The following is a 14,284-nucleotide window of genomic DNA, read 5'->3' as shown; positions in this document are numbered from 1 at the left end:
CTCTGGCGTCCCGACTCCATCTGCAGCTCCAAAAATCGCTGTGCCACTGGGGTTCCGGGCGCTGGGAAGCGGCCTTGGCTTCCCCTGACACTGGCCAGGTCGCGCTGTGGTGGGGGGGTGGGCGGGGGGACACGACAGCGTGTTTATAAAACCACCCACCACTACTTTTCAAGGACCAGGATTTTTCTCTGTCTCACCCTGGGACACAGCGGTTACTGTGCATGCGCTATACTGGCGCGGCAGCCAGCGGGCCACCTCTAATACATTTTTGATATGATCTTGCGGGCCAAATATAATTATATCGCGGGCCAAATTTTGACATGTGTGCTTTAGATGTACCAACAAAATGTTAGTCTGGGGGTACTGTGCTCCACGTGAAGGGTTCAGCGTAGCAACATAGGCATTTTAGAAATGTGGCATGCCTGCACTGGAGTCGGCAAATGCTGCCGATTGTGGGTAAAACTGACTGCAGTATATTGGGGCATGTATACACTACCTTCCAGACTGAGCATGACACGAAAGGCAGACTTGATACATTTATCCATACATACAGTAGTGCTGCATCGTCATTGAGCCACACAGCATGGCAATGGGCTCTTCAGCCCAACTTGCCCACACTGACCAAAATGTCCCACCTGTATTTGGCCCACATCCTTCTAAATCCATCCTATCCATCCATCCAAATGTTTCTTAAACATCCCAATGGTATCTTCCTCAACCACTTCTTCCGACACCACGTTCCATACATCCACCACCCTCTTTTTTAAAAAGTTACCCACCGAGTTCCTGCTAAATCTCTGCCTCCTCTGGTTACTGATTCCCCTGCTCTGGCTAAAAGTTCAAAATCCATATTTATTGTCAGAGTACACACATGGCATCAAATACGCAACCCTGAGAAGCTTTACCCTGTAAATCAAGCAAAGATTCTAATGATCAGTAATTAAACTGATAAGAAAGGAAAGTATACAAATGAAAGAAAGTAGTAATTAGTAATGAGCAAAGTGTGAGTCCTTAAATGAGTCCATGATTGAGTTTGGTGTTGAGTTTGATGGTGGAGGGAGAGGCAGCTGTTCCTGAACCTGGTGGTGTGAGTCTTGTGGCACCCGTACCTCTTTCCAGATGGCAGCAGCGAGAACAGAGTGTGTGCTGGATGGTGTGGATGATTGTTGCTGCTCTCTGACGGCAGAGTTCCCTGTAGATGTTCTTGTGGGGGGGGGGGGGGTGGGGGGCTGCAGTGGGTGTTGCTATGATGTTCTGGGCTGTGCCCACTACCTTTTGCAGGGCTTTCCACTCAGACCGTGATGATTTTGCACACCTCTTTGGGATCATCCCTCATTCTCCTGTGCTCCAAGGCTTAAGGCCCTATCCTGCACAACCTAGCTCACTACCCCTCAGGTCCTGACAATATCTTCATAACTCTCTGAATCATCTCCAACTTGACAACATGGTGACCAAAACTGAATACAATACAGGTTTCCCCCGCTATCGGAAAGTAGAACGTTCCTATGAAATGTTTCGTAAGCTGAAATGGCATAAAGAAGTGATAACCATTCATTTTTGTGTGAAAAATGTTTGAGCGTTCCCCGACCCAAAAACTAACCTATGAAATAATAAAGTTCAGCGCATGAGCAATGTCTTTATTTGATTCACCATGATCAAAATGTTTAATTGTGTCAGATTTATGCTAATTGCAACACCCCTATGAGCTCTCTTAGGTTTTTCTGATACCTTGGGACACAAAATAAATGAAGATAAAGCGCAGGTGCTTACACAGTGTTCAAGGCTTATAGTGGCTGATGCTGAGTGTAGTTCCCGGGGAAAGAGCTTGGTGCCGCCACTCGCTGCTCGAGGTGCTTGCTGCTTCTGACAGCTCCTGCAAAACAAATGCTGAATGCTCTTTTTCTGTAAAAGCGAAAATTCTCTTTGGAATTTTTTTGGTTAGCAAAAGCGGGTACTAACGCAAGTCTTTGGTAAAAGCAAAGTGGTATAAAGTAAACTCTTGAAAAGCGGGGTGATTGTAATTAAAGCTTTTGTCTACATTTCCAGTTGCCACTCTGCATGAATTTGAAAGGCATAGACAGAATAGATGTCAAAAGGTTGTTTCCTGTGGTTTGAAAGTCTAGGGCAAGAAGGCACAACTTCAGGATTGAAGAGCATCCACTTAAAACTGAGATGTGCAGGAACTTCTTCAGCCAGGGGGTGGTAAGTCTGTGGAATGTGTTGCCACAGGCGGTTGTGGAGGCCAGGTCATTGGGCATATTTAAGGCTGAGATTGAAAGGTTCTTGATTAGCCAGGGCATCGAAGTATGAGCACTAGGCCAGGCAGAGGGCTGAGTGAGGAAAGGGATCAGCTCAGGATTAAATGGCCTGAATAGCCTATTTCTGCTCCTATGTTTTTTGGTCTTAGGAAAGATGTGATCACAAGAGAGCGTGCAAAAGAGTAGCTTGGAACGTTAGAGCCATACAACACAAACAGTCCATTTTGCCAGTTTAGTCCATGCTAAATTTATTCTGCCTTATCCCATTCACCTGCACCCAGATCATAGACCTCCATGCACCTCCATTTTTAATTACTAATCCATTTTTTTTCTTTAATGTCAAATAAGGGATTTGGAGACAGGCTGGGTTTATTCTCATTGGAATGTAGAGGGCTGAGAGTGACCTTATAGAAGTTTGTTAAATTATGAGAGGCATAGATAGGGTAGATTCAAGATCAACCAGAAAAGTGGACAAGGGTACTCAGAAAAATGACATTAAAAATAAAGGGTCATCCACTTAAGACCGAGATGATGGGTTTTCTGAGCCTTTGGAACTCCTCCTTAAAGGGCGGTGGAATCAGAGTGCATAAGGTACAGGTAGATGGATGGTTGAGAAGCAAGCAGTGAAAGATTACTGTGGGGTGAGGTTAGAGACAGATTAGCAGTGTGAGTGACTGCTCAGTTGGTCCTGCCTCTCATTCACATGTTTGTTTGACACTCCCAAGTTGAGAAGTAGCACACAGAACAGTACTTAAACCTCAAGGATGTGTGTCAGGCCTAGAAAGAAGCCCTCGAAATATCTGCCCATTCATTTCATCAGGTACTTCCTGTCCTTACTACGGGTCACATAATTGCCTCAAAGTCCACTGTGCCAAGTGGAAACGGTCCATCCCTTGTCCAGACGGACTGTCCACCAAAATCCCAAAACCATTTAAAATATCTGATTGATTGATGGCACTGCCTCCGGTCTTATGAATGAGTATTTGCCCGTGTATTTTTATAACTTGAATGTCTATTATGTTAAACTAATTGGGCCTTCTGTAATATGCAAAATGTGTTCGGTCATTGGTTATTGATCCAGTGACATTCTAATTACCTTTCAACCCAGAGCATCTATTGATTAAGTGATTTTAAACGTGCTAATTAGTTGCAATGACTCTTGGGCTTTACACCTCAATTGGTCTTTTAAAAGACACTGAAAATTCTGAAGGAACTAAGCTGGTCTCTGTGACCATAGGAACAAAGATATATTGCCAAAGTTTCGGGCCTGAGCCCTCTGCAAGGAATAAGCAAAACTTAAGTAGAATGAGAAAAAAAAAAGGAAATTGGCGAGCTTGGTGAGGGGTCCAGTCCAACAAAATGTGTTAATTGGATATGATAAGGGAAGAGGTGAGAATTGATTCTGTGTGAGGGATGGGGGGGGGGGGGGGGGGGAAGAGAGAAAGGGACAGAACTAGGAAGAAGTGGGAGGGGGAGGGGAAACCTAGACTAGTCAATATTAATGCCATCTAGTTGGAGGGTGCCCAGTCCTGATGAACAAATTTGCAGGTAGTTTCCGTCTGGCAGTGCACGAGACCATGGACAGGCAAGGGAATGGGGTGGGGAACTGAAATGGTGGGAAATGAGAGATCGACGCTATTGCAGTGGACAGAGCTGGGGTGCTCAACAAGGGGACCTCCCAGTCTGCGCCCAGTCTCTTCAATGTAGAGGAGACCACAATGGGAGCACGGGATGTAGTAGATAACCCCTGAAGATTCACGGGAGGGGCTGCTTCACATGGAAGGACTTCTTGTGGCACCAAATGTTGGTGAGGGAGGAGGTGTGGGCACAATTAGAGCTTCTCCTGCGTTCCTAGGTGTAGGTACCAGTGGGGAGGGAGAAGTGGCAGGGGGATGGGTAAAAAGTATGGTTCTCGACATGGTCAAAACAAAATGTGCAAAAATAACCTTGACAAAAATCTGGAATGGGCACGTTAATCACATGTGAATTGCTTGATTACAAATTTAAAACTGTGGAACGTCTTTGTCCCAAACATTGTGGAGGACACTACTTGTCAGATTTGGTGCAACTTTCTCTGTGCTGGTGCTGCTCCTGGCTCCGAAACACCCTGAATTGCACAGCAATTGCTCTTTCTGTCCCAGTGGGCCAAAAAATTCATGCAGTATGACATTAAATTATTGAACCTTATTGGGATTATCATGAACAGGAAGCTGTTACATTAACAAATTCCCCAACTCAAACTTTTTTGTTTATAATTAGGTGGTTTATTGTCCTGAAGTTCAAAGTTTTTTAAATTTGTACTCTTTTGCATGATGGAGGAATTGCATACAAAGGGCCTGCATTTAATGCCTTTTGCTAATTGCCTTGAACTCAAGATAGTCCTAGTGATCCTCCTAGAGGGAGTTGAAGACTAGTTTGTTGCCAGTCGTTGGATTCGAGATGGATGCCAGCACGATCATGAATTTTGTAGCTAATAAAATATAGATGTTTTAAAAGAACCCAAATGTCTTCATTACAACAAAAGAAACATCACATGATACCAGGAGAAGTTTCTTTTATTGTAATAAAGAAACTTGGGTTATTTTAAAACAACTATACATTAGTAGCTATAGAACTCATAATCATGTGGAGGCATCCATCTTGAATCCCTGAGGTGCAACCAACTTGTCTCTAACTCTCTCAGGAACACCACTAGCACTCCATCATTACAAACCCTATTTGTGGAGTCAGATGTAACTTGATCTAGAGACTGTGCTTTGAGGAAGCTGTTATTGAACAGGTCAGGCTCTCGTAACAATCCAGAACTTTGGTCATCACCATCACTGACTGTGGATTTTTTAAAGCACTGAATTGAATTGCTACAATTGAACTTGCCTCTGTGGACCTTGTGTGGGTGAGGCATTTTGGTCAGCATGGGCATGTGGGCTGAAGGGCCTGTGTCCACGCTGTGTGACTCTATGCCTCTTCTGAAAGTAACATGGATGAAATGAAGATTGGTGAGAGTTGATTCCATTGCAAGTTGGAGAAATGTCCACCCAGGTCACACAACCCTAAACAATCCAGAAAAATGTGAGTAAAACACAAAAGTCTGCATTCACTGTAATTGAAGAAAAAACACAATGCTGGAAAAACTCAACAGGTCGACAGTGTACTTTTAAAAACAAAGATAAAGATAAATAACCAATGTTTTGGGCTTCAGCCCTTCATTAAGGTATGAAAGAATGTCAGCAGGTGTCCGAAAAAAATGGTGCATGGAGGAGCACAGTCCCAGCAGCAGGAGGTAACAGATATGGGAGGGAGGGCATATCAGCAAACATGGGGAGGGGGGGTAGCTCTGAATGGAGAGGGAAGGAGGTGGGGAGTTGGAGGAAAGGGGACAGAGGGAAGGAGGTGGAGAAAAGGGGACAGAGGGAAGGAGGTGGAGAAAAGGGGACAGAGTGAATGGGAAGGGAGGGACAACAGGAAGTTGTCTGGCAGAAAATGAAGAAGTTGGTGTTAATGATACTGGCTGGAGAGTGCCCAGATGGAAAATTAATTGTTGCTCCTTCAAGTTACTGGTTTGATAGTGTAATGATATGGTATTGTATGTACTGGCCACTACAGGCATGGGCTGGCCCGCCCTCCTGATGACATTCTCTCCAAGACTCTTCCCTGGACTCCTCCCCTGTGACCCAGGCTATAAAGGTCGAGTCACCTCTTCCTTCCCTAGCTTGGACCCAGGCCAGTAAGTCTTGTGTGTAATAAAGCCTATCGTTCCCAACAGTCTTTGTCTCTGTGATTATTGGGGCAACTAGTAGTGCCCAACAGACAGTACATGAAACTATGAATAGACACGTCAAGCTGGGAGAGGGGTTCAGATAAACATGAGCTAATGCACTTTGGCAAGTCAAATTCTGAAAGGATGTATGGAATAAATGGCAGCAAGCATCAAAGAGTAAATGCAAGAATGTTGCCAGGTCTTGAAGAACTGAATAACAGGGAAAGGTAAAACAGTTTAGGACTTTATAACCACTTACGGAGCGGAAACAGGCCATGTCAGCCTTTCGAGTCCGCACCTTTGCTCCTCTGCGTGCCTCAATGCCCTCCCTTAACTGTATATGTCCTATTCTGGTTATTTTTACCGAAATGCAACACCTCACATTTGTCTACATTGAATTCCATCTGCCATCTTTCAGCCCACTCTTCCAAACAAACTAAATCCTTCTGTAATCCAAGAAAATCTACCTCACTATCCACCACTCCCCCTATTTTTGTATCATCCACATATTTGCTTACCCTGTTAACCACACCCTCCTCTAAATCATTAATATAAATGATAAACAACAAGGGATCCAGCACTGATCCCTGAGGCACCCTGCTTGTTACAGCCTTCCAATCTGACATACAGTTGTCCACCATGACTCTCTGCTGTCTATCTCCCAGCCACTTCTGAACCCATGTCACAATCTCTCTACTAATTCCTAGTGACTGAACCTTCCTTATTAACCTTCCATACGGAACCTTATCAAAAGCCTTACTAAAATTCAAATAGATCACATCCACTGCTCTACCTTCATCCACCTTTTTTGTCACTTCCTCAAGAAACTCAACAAGGTTTGTCAAACATGACTCCTTTTACAAACCCATACTGGGTGCCCCTAATCAATCCCTGCCCATTCAGATATGCATGTATACTATTTCGAAGAATACCCTCCATAACCTTCCCCACCACCGAAGTCAAACTTACTGGTCAATAATTACTTGGCCTACACCTACTGCCTTTTTTGAACAATGGAACAACATTTGCAACCCTCCAATCCTGTGGTACCACCCCCTCCTCCAGTGATCTTTGAAAGCTCACTGTCAGTGCCCCTGCTATTTGTTCCCTGACCTCCCTTAAAGTCCTGGGGAAAATCCCATCAGGACCAGGAGACTTATCTACCTTAATTGACCCTGGAAGCTCCAAAACTCGCTTTACTAATCCCTATCCTTTCCATAACTAAGCCCTTTGCCCCTCTCATCTCATATAGCCCAATGTCCCTTTCCCTCGTGGATACAGACGAGAAAAAAATTGTTCAATATTTCTCCCATCTCCTACAGTTCCTAACATAGTTCACCGGACCCATCATCCAGTGAACCTATTCTGTCCTTAACCCTCCTTTTACTGTTCACATTTCTGTAAAAACCCTTAGGACTCACCTTATTAGCTGTGGATTCCTCATACCTTCTTTTTGCCTTTCTAATTTCCCTCTTAAGGTTCTTCCTGCAATCTAAGTAATGACCATACATCTCCTCAATCCCTTGTTTTTTTATATTTGGTATAGGCCTCCCTCTTGTCCTGAACCAGAAAACCACAGCTCCCTCGAATCTTTAGTCTTTAGTCTTCCTCTTCAGCCTGACTGGAACATAAAGATCCTGTACTCTCAAAATCTCACCCCTAAATGCCCCCCAAATTTCCTCTACATTCTTTCCGGCAAAAATATTAGCCCACACAATTCTCTGCAACTCCCTTCTCATTTCACAAAATCTGGCCTTCCCCCACTCGAAGACCTTCATCCTCGGACCCAACCTATCCCTTTCCATCATTAAACTAAAGCTAATGGACACATGATCACTGGATCCAAAGTTCTCTCCAACGCTTACCTCTGTCACCTGCCCCATCGCATTCCCAAACAAGATCTAACACCGCTCCCCCTCTAGTTGCCGCCTCAACATATTGCTGCAGAAAGCAATCCTGAACACAATGCATAAATACTAATCCATCCTGCTCTTTTACTGACTGCGTTTCCCAATCTATGGAAAATTGAAATCCTCAACCAACACCACCCTATTTCTCCTGCACACCTCATCTATTTCCTTGCACATTTGCTCTTCTAGTTCCCTTTCCCCATTTGGAGGCCTATAATATACCCCCATAATAGTAACCTCACCCTTATTATTTTTCAGCTCTACCCACACTGCCTCCCTCAACGAGCCCTCCAGTCTACCTTGCCTCAGCCCTGCTGTAATATCCTTCCTGACAAGTAATGCCACACCTCCCCCTCTTAATCCACCTACTCTGTCACATCTAAAGCAGTGAAATCCTGAAACATTCAACAGCCAGTCACAACCTTCCTTCAACCACGTCTCGCTAATGGCCACAACATCATAATGCCACATGTCAATCCACACCTTCAGCTCATCCAACTTCCTTACTACGCTCCTCGCATTAAAATAAATACAACTCGGGGATCTCCTACATCCTACCTTCTGCATATCCTCCTCTCTTCCATTCTCACAATTTTCACTACAACATCTTTTTACTACTTCCTGCTTTTCCTCCCTCAAATTATTCAAACTTGTTTCTTTCCTTAGCCTACTATCCCTCACCCTACTGTCCTGCCTAACTTGAAACCCTGTCCCCAACCATACTAGTTTAAACCCACCCCCCTGACAGCCCTAGCAAATGCCCCCACCAGGAGACTGGTCCCTCTGGGATTAAGATGTTACCCATCATTATAGGTCCCATCTTCCCCAAAAAAGGTCCCAGTGGTCCAAGAACTTGAAACCCTGTCTCTTACTCCATCCCTTTAGCCACGCATTTAACCTCCACCTAATTCTATTTCTGCCCTCACTGTCACGTGGCACAGGAAGCAATCCAAAGATGACCTCCTTAATGGTAATCCTTTTAAGCTCGCTACCCATCTCCCTATACTCATTTTGCAGGACCACTTCCTCCCTCCTTCCAACATCATTTGTACCAACATGTACTACAACCTCGGCCTCCTCACCCTCCCCTTTTAGGATGTTCTGAATGCGCATAGTCACATCCTGGACCCTGGCATCAGGGAGGCAAACAACTATCCAGTTTTTTGTATCCCCTCCTCTGTCTGTCCTCCTAACCATTGAATCCCCTATAACTATCACCCTTTTCCTTTTATCCCTACCTTTCTGGGTCCCAGAGGTTGACACCACATCCCTGCCCACCATAGGCTGACTATCCCCCTCCTCAGTACTCAAGGTAGAGTACCGATTTCTGAAGATTACAGACTCGGATGCTTGCACATGTACCTGACCCCTCCCTTTCCTTCTCCTAACGGTAACCCACTGACCCTCTTCCCGTGGCCCCTGTGCGACCACCTGCCTGTATCTCTTGTCTACGATTGCCTCATTCTCCCTAACCAGAGTGAGGTCATCGAACTGCAGCTCAAGTTCCTTGACCCGGTCCTTCAGGCGACACTCCTTGTCCGTGATGGCCTCACTCTCCTTAACCAGAGAGACGTCATCAAGCTGCAGCTCAAGTTCCCTGACTCAGTCCCTTAGATGCTGCAGCTCAGCACACTTTGTGCACACGTGGATGTCTGAGAGACGTAAAGACTCCATGATTTCCCACATGTGACACTGAGAGCAGAAAATTGCCCTCACTCTCATCCTTCCTTCTTCTCCTCAGACCTTGCAAAGTAAAAAAAATAAACAGACATTTATTAAATTAACTGCTCGTCCTCAGCCTCTGCTCGCCTAAGCCTCACGAGCCAAAGCCTCAAGGACCCACTCCTACACTGTGCCAAAGCCTCAAGGACCCACTCCTTCACTGTGCCACTCACTCACTGGGCCACTCCCCTATACTTACCCTCCTCTTATTGGTCCCTTGACCAATTAACCCCCTCACTCTCTCCAATCTCCTCCTCCTCCAGATAGTCACCCAAACTCCTCCGACTCACAGCCCGAACCAAGTAGGCCCAAGACCCAGTAAGCCCTGGAATTTAACAGCTTACCTGCCCATCACTCTCTTCAAGCGCCTCCTCCTCCAGATGGTCGTCTGAACTCCAATCACCACCTCCTCCGACTCACAGCCCTGGAGTGTTAGAGAATGAGGTGAGTTTTGATAGTGGTATACACAATTATGAGAGGATAGATAAAGTAAATGCAAGCATGTTTTTTCCACTGTGGTTGGGTGAGACAAGGACCAGAGAATGTGGGTTAAAGGTAAAAAGAGGAATGTTTAAGGGGATTATTAGAAGAAGCTTCTACACACAGAGAGGGGCGAGAGTGTGGAACGATCTTCCAGCTGAAGTGGTGAATGCAGACTCTATTTTGACATTAAGAAAAGTTTAGATAGACACGTGGATGGGAGGGTCATGAAGGGCTGTGGTCCGGGTGCAGGACAATGGGATGTAGAACAATAGTTTGGCACAGACAAAATGAACCAAAGAGCCTGATTCTGTGCTGTTGTGTTCTGTGTTTCTATGGTTCTAAATGCAGTCAGGGATGTTGGTATGCAAATAAATAGCTCACTTTAAATGATAACACACGTGGCTAGAATAATGAGGAAAACATTTAACATGGTTGCCTTCATAGTTTTGCAGTGCTGGCATTCAAACTCAATGCCCTTCCAATATCTGCCAAACTGAACATACCCCCCACCCCCACCCCCAATCCATACCCTTATACCCTCTCTGGACATCTATGCTCCTCAATCATGCCTTCCATTTTGTATCTACACCTTGTTTGCTCCAGGAGATTCACTCTCTTTCACGCACCATTGCACTGCAGACTGTCAGTGTAAACGATACTCAAATCCCTTGAGAGACTAAGATCCACTGGAGGTGAGAGTAGCACTAACATGGAGAATATCTCCACCAAGTGGGATCTCACCATCACTTTGTTCTCTGTTCAGGTATTAAATTAACCCATATATATATTTCTATAGTGCGCCACATTCTTTATCATCTGGTTTGGATGTAATTGTTTCCATCAGTGAATATTTCATATACCCTCAGAATTTTTGTAACTTTGCACAACTTTCAAGTAGGTCTCAGAATTACTCCGGGGAATGCATGGAGAGATGTTGCTCATTTGATTTCATTCAGGGACAGCAGGGTATTACCGACACTCATTGCCAGCTTCTGCAAAAGGCATTTGTACGTTTATTAATCTTTTCATCTCCTGTTGAGTGGCATCTTCCTCCATTGATTCCCTTAGCAAGCCTGCTTTATGGTGCTGTTATTACAAGATCAGAATCTGCTTGCTCAAACATAATTAAGTTTAGAATTTTAAGTTTATTTGTCACGTTATGAGAGATTCTTCCGCACGAAACTTAATAAGTTCGCTCTTAACCATATAAAGTGGAAGATCAAGAACACCATTACTAAAAGAGGTATTAGTTTGCACCATGAGAGCAAGGTGGTGAAGTTCATTCAGGAACCTGATGACTGTGGGAAGAAATGGTCTTTAAGCCTACTGGTACATACTTTCACACTCTTAAGCCCTTTCCCTAATGGGAGGTTCCCTGATGGGAGACAGGAGAAAAGAATGTGCCCATCGTGCGATGGATCCTTCAGTATGTTGCCTCCCTTTCCTTGGCAGTGGCAAATGTAGGTGGAATCCACGGAGGGGAGGGAGGTTTGCCTTTCTTCACCTGCAGCTTTTCCCAATCTTGAGCAGAGCACCTCCTGTCCCACACTCTGCATCCAGCAAGTCTTCTTTCGACAGCATCTGTAGAAGTTGTGGAAGGACAAGAACGTCATGCAGAACTTTTTTAGACTTCTGAGAAAGTTGATGCACTTGGTTGCCTGTCGTGTTAATCTCAGGTCTTTGGAGATATTTTGTCCTAAGAACTTTAAGGGCCATTAACATGGACACAGGTGTTTACTCTGACCCCTCTCCTGAAGTAGATGATCATCTCTTTCTTCTTATTGATGCTGGCACTAGGCAACTAAACTTTCATCTTCTTTTCTGTATTCTCTCTCATCGTTATCTGATGATGTTGTCAACAAATTTGACAATGGAGTGGGAATGGTGTTTAGCTGTACAGTGGTCGGTGCAGAGGGAGGGTTGTAGGGAGCCGAGTACATTCTTGAGGAGTGCCAGTGCTGAGTGTGATCAAGGAAATATCTTCACTGTGGTCTATCTGTTTGAAGTCAAGGATCCAGATACAGAGGGGGCTCTGAGGCCTAGATCCCTGTTTGGGATTGTGTTTGCAGGGCACTGTGATATTGAAGGCAGGGCAGTTATCTATGAACATGCGTGTCTTGGCATCCTGGTGTTCTCTGTCCAAGTGGAGAGATGAGGAGATGCCAACTGTGGATCAGTTTGGATGATATTCAAATTGAAGTGGGTTGAAGCTGACTGGTTGGCTGGAGTTAATGTGAGCATTGACCAGCCTCTCAAAGTACTTTGTTACGGAGGATGTCAAAGCCGCCAGTTGATAGTCATTTAGACTCGTTATTGTGCTGTTCTTGGGTACTGGTATGATGGCGGACTTCTTGAAGCAACTTGGAACTATGACCTGTAGCAGGGAGAATTTAAAGAGGTTTGTAAATGCTCCGAGAGTTGATCTGTGCAGGCTCTCAGAACACGTGCCGCGACTGTCTGAGCCTCTCAGAATGTCGTCCTTACATCAACAGCAGGAACAGCGCCCGAAGTAGTTGTTGTGGGTGTCACTTCCCAGCTGGCTCGCTGCTCGAATCAAGCACAACATATTAAGCTCGTTGGAGAGTGTTGCTTTCTTGCATGCTAACCATTCTGAATTTGATTTGTACTCTGCAGTGGTATGCATGCCCTGCCATAGTCTCCCAAGTGTCCGTGATATTCTCTTGGGCTCAAGCTTGGTGCAGGATTGCCTCTTGGTTTGCCTGATCACCTTCTAAAGATTGTTCTTGGATGTTTTGTAAAGGACCAGGTCTCCTGACTTGAATACCTCCAACCTGGTGATTAATAGTCAGTCAACATTGTGATTCATTCACAGTTTCTGAATGAGTAATTGTACATCATTCATCCATCATTGACCATGTTGCCTTTCTCTACGTTATTGGACTATCTACTTCAAGGAATTTCAACAAAACGGTTCTTGACCAAAAGCCATCAAAGTTTCAATATCAGGTCTCATGAAAATTTTGTATCAGCCTAGCACTCTCGAGAGTGCAAAGATTGCTATTCTCATTTTTCTAAAAAAAAGAACAATGCCCACAAAAAAAAGTCAACTTCTGTGTTAGATATTCAGTGATGCAAGGACCTTTGCAATCTAGAAATGTGTTGTTTTCATGGTAACAGACACTTACATTGGGAACCATTTCATTGTTGCATGTTTATTGAACATGTTTTCATCCATTGAAATTTGTTTTCTGACAAATATACAAGCTTCAGATGGTTGAGTGACCATGTATTTTGAACTATTATCTAAAATACTGCTCCAACAAATTATGAAGGGAAAATTCATTCTGACGTAAAGTGATTATAATTGACATCAGCTCCTTATCCTCAATGCCTAAAAAACTGTGGCTGCTGTGAATATTTTTAGCAATGGTCTGACAATTGGGGTGCCACAAGCTTAGAACCCAATGCACGTTTGAGATAAGAATCAGAACTTATTGTCATTAACAAGTCATGAAATTTGGTGTTATATGGCAGCATCACAGTGTAAATATTCATATTATAACCATCTTGCAACATTATAAAATAATACTGCACGAAAAGTGTCTTTGGATCAGTGATTATTCAGGAATCTGATGGTAGCAGGGATGACGCTGTCTTTGTGCTGTTGAGTGCTCATCTTTAGGTTCCTGTACATTTTTTCCGATGGTAGCAGAGTGAAGAGGGCGTGGCCAGGGAGGTGGGCCTTGATGATCGAGGCTGCTTTTTTAAGACACTGCCTCATGTAGTTGTCCTCGATGGAGTGAAGTCTGGTGCCAGTGATGTTGCAGGTCGAGTTAACAACCGTCTGGAGTATATTCTTGTCCTGAAAGCTGGTGCCTCCATTCCAGGCACTCATGCAACCAGCCAGAATGCTCTCCACTGTACATTTGTAGAACTTTACGAGAGTCTTCAATGACATACTGAATCTCCTCAGACACCTCACAAACTATAGCAGCTTGCGAGCCTTCTTTGTGATTGTATCAATGAGGAGGCTCCTGGACAGATCCTTGGAGATGTTGACACCCAGGAATATGAAGTTCTTGACCCTCTCCACTACTGAGCCCTCAATGAGGACTGGGTCATGTACCCCTGACTTCCCCTTGGTCTTGCTGACACTGAGTGCAAGGTTGTTTTCGTTACATCATTCAACAAGC

The 14,284-nt window shown here is 44.5% G+C and overlaps 1 long non-coding RNA gene across 2 annotated transcripts in view; it reads right to left on the bottom strand.

The window, feature by feature from the left end:
* The window catches only part of LOC138752430 (uncharacterized), a 61,041-nt gene that overhangs the window by 10,804 nt on the left and 35,953 nt on the right, over window positions 1–14,284 (bottom strand). The window contains exons 2-3 of one of the 2 annotated variants that reach the window (XR_011350632.1): window positions 9,992–10,071; window positions 1,771–1,873 (exon numbers count right to left, since the gene is read on the bottom strand). This is a non-coding gene — a long non-coding RNA (uncharacterized lncRNA). Of the gene's footprint in view, window positions 1–1,770; window positions 1,874–4,919; window positions 5,309–9,991; window positions 10,072–14,284 lie in introns of those variants that run through there. The other variant, XR_011350633.1, reaches the window with a different exon arrangement.

Source organism: Narcine bancroftii, chromosome 2, assembly GCF_036971445.1.
Source record: "Narcine bancroftii isolate sNarBan1 chromosome 2, sNarBan1.hap1, whole genome shotgun sequence".
Taxonomy (NCBI): Eukaryota; Metazoa; Chordata; class Chondrichthyes; order Torpediniformes; family Narcinidae; genus Narcine; species Narcine bancroftii.
The sequence above is the reverse complement of the archived record's forward strand: the minus strand, read 5'-3'. Positions and strand labels throughout refer to the sequence as shown.